Source organism: Hakea prostrata, chromosome 6 (assembly GCF_041222555.1).
Source record: "Hakea prostrata isolate BN-2017 chromosome 6, UWA_Hpros_2, whole genome shotgun sequence".
NCBI classification, from domain to species: domain Eukaryota; kingdom Viridiplantae; phylum Streptophyta; class Magnoliopsida; order Proteales; family Proteaceae; genus Hakea; species Hakea prostrata.
The window spans coordinates 14,526,868-14,529,793 of NC_142605.1; the positions used below are offsets into that span (position 1 = coordinate 14,526,868).

Below are 2,926 nucleotides of genomic sequence, written 5' to 3' on the forward strand. Positions count from 1 at the left end.
AAAACCTATTATTAGATATTCACCAGCTAAAGTTGAGATTGAACATTCTACGTTTTTTAAACGTGTACAGTGTGAAATATATGGGTCCATTCACCCATCATGTGGACTATTCAGATAATATATGATTTTAATAAATGCATCTATAAAATGGTCACATGTATGTTCATTATGAACTCACATTGGGTATTTGCCAAATTGTTTGCTCAAATAATTAGATTATGAGTACAATTTATGGATTATGAAATAAAGACAATTTGTCTTGAAAATGCTGATGAATTTACATCTTAGGCTTAATGATTATTGTATAACAACTGAGATCACAGTTGAATAGCCTGTTGTTTATATTTATATCCAAAATGTTTTGGTAAAATCATTTATTAAATGTCTCCATTGTTTATGAGAACAAATTATTATTTGTATGCATCAGGCCAAAAGTTGTTGTAAATTTATTTAAAAATTCAAAAATCTCGTTTTGATTAATCAATTGTATCTTTTCTCAAGCCTTCAGGGAAGAGATGTATTTCTTGGAGACAACCCTTAATGGTGTCTTTTATTTTCTTATATAAATGTGAAAGGGGTTGTTTATTCTATAGTAGACATTCCTTTGAAGTTATTTTTTTAAAATTTTGTCAATAACAGATTTGTGAATATAGCTTTCGGATCCATTAGTTCATCGTTACAGAGTGCACCGTATACGATAGAGGGGTTGATTGATCTTAGGGGTGAAAATGCGCTTAGAACCCGTGTGCACTATTTGGCGCATTTAAATACCTTAAAGAAAGGGTTGGATACCACCGACACGTCTCAACTCCGCCAACTTTGTTCGCGATCACTTGATGGATGTGCGCTAGTGTTTTTGACAAGAAGACTATTCATGCCATTCGAAATAAGATAAGTTTTCATTCTTATGATTATATTTCATTTTGTCTTATACGATTGCCCATGTGGTAATGTATTTTCCAATAGTTTTTTTTAAAAGGTGATTGTCTGATTGGGACCATCTCTTGGGGCACCTGGGCTGAAGGTACGTCGATTTGTTATCCTTCCACCATCAAGAGCGAGAGGTTCTCGCTGCTCTGTGAAGCCAGCCTGGCACATTACCCTCCACTTTAGGAACCATGAAGCCTAAGCCTTCGCCCAAGCTACAAAGTTCAACTCCCAACTTGGAGCGGGCAAACCGGTTGTTGCACCTATCAACCCAACCCAACAAGAGTTGAACCAACATTCAATCACCTAAACGCCCCACTTGGTTACAAGCTCACGCTACTGAGCTCGGCTACCTGTTGTAGACGATTGAGGGATCTGCGCGCACACCAGAACTATTGTTGTAATCACAATACTCCTTTAGAGTTGAAACGTACACGAAGTACTTTCTTTAAGGTATTTAGACACCCCGAATTGTGCAATACGGGTTCTAAAAGTGTCTTCACCCCAAGATCAGTCAGCCCAAACCTTTAAGGTTGCACCTCAGAAAGGGTTACTCAAGGTATAATCAGGTTATGTTCATAACAGGGAGAGAGAGAGAGAGAGAGAGAGAGAGAGAGAGAGAGAGAGAGAGAGAGAGAGAGAGAGAGAGAGAAAGAGGAGGAGGAATTCTGTGTGTCAAGAATGAGCACGAAATTGAGTTTATATAGAGCCCCAAAGGTTGTGGGTGAAAGGGTAAGGCTGTGAGGGTACCTTTCAGCTCAACTCTCTTCAGCAAGGTACCTCCAGCTGACCTCCCTACAGGAGAGTGCCACTCAAATGGATATATTAATATTAATATATATATCTATCTATATAATCATGGCAGGGTCACTATAGGGTTCAGGCAAATTAATAATACTTTGACTCTTACTATATAAAAACCATATAATCAGATCCTCTCAACCCGATGTGGGACTAAATAAAACCATGGACAAAAGACAATAAATAAAATATTTATATAAAGTTTTAAACATATTTACAACAATCCCCCACAATGGTTAAAACTTCAAACACAAAGGCTGAAGACTCAAGCAGCAGTGAACACATTAGACACAATAGGACACTTCGTTGTAGATGTCTTTCGGACTTGAATCTACACTAGATCTAATAAAGCACGCTATAGAGTACCGGTGAAGTCTGACTTCTAGAACCTATCCTCTTTAGTGTAGCTGGCTACTTCACCATTCATATCCAATTGGTCGATCTTCTTAACAACCCCTTTATAAAGAAAAATAGATATTTTTATCGGCCTTGTCTCGAATCTTGGTCTCACAGATATTTAAGGAACTTTACCTGTGTAATATTTCCAACATTACATTTAGGTGATTGAGGGATTGAGGGATACCTTTAAATTGTTGGAAATACATTAGCACATGGGCAATCGTATAAAACAAATGAAACATAATTATAGAAATGAAAACTTATCTTATTTTGAATAGTATAAATGATCTCCTTGTTGAAAGCATTGTTGTATACATCCATCTAATGATGCACGAAAAGTGGTAGAGTTGAAACATGCCGATCGTGGTCGGCACTTTCTTTAAGGTATTTAAACGCTCTGAATAGTGCACACGGGTCTAAATGCGTTTTCACCCCCAGATCAGTCAACCCCTCCATCATAGACGGTGCACCCCGTAAGTGATGGACTAAAGGATCCGTAAAGCTACATTCACCAATTGACACAATTTAAAGGAAACTAACGCTTCTCAAAAAACAGGTTTTGCGCGATGAAAAACAAAACATCTCCCACCTTTATATAGAAGAGTAAGAGACACCACCAAAGGTTGTCTCTCAAAGCACAAACCTCTTCTCTTAAGGCATGTTTGTTAGCAACAACACCTATTGGCCATTTAGGTGTCTTTAGAAAAATAAATTGTTTGAATTTTTCAAAAAAGTTATTATAAATTCTCCATATTATAATTGGCTTATGGTCAGAAGCCAAATATTTTCTCATCTTAAA

General features: G+C 37.0%; 1 non-coding gene across 1 annotated transcript; it reads right to left on the reverse strand.

Moving 5' to 3' along the window:
- Positions 1-975: 975 nt before the first annotated feature.
- On the reverse strand, positions 976-1,277 carry LOC149012320 (signal recognition particle RNA). The gene has a single exon (XR_016174255.1).
- Positions 1,278-2,926: the final 1,649 nt, after the last annotated feature.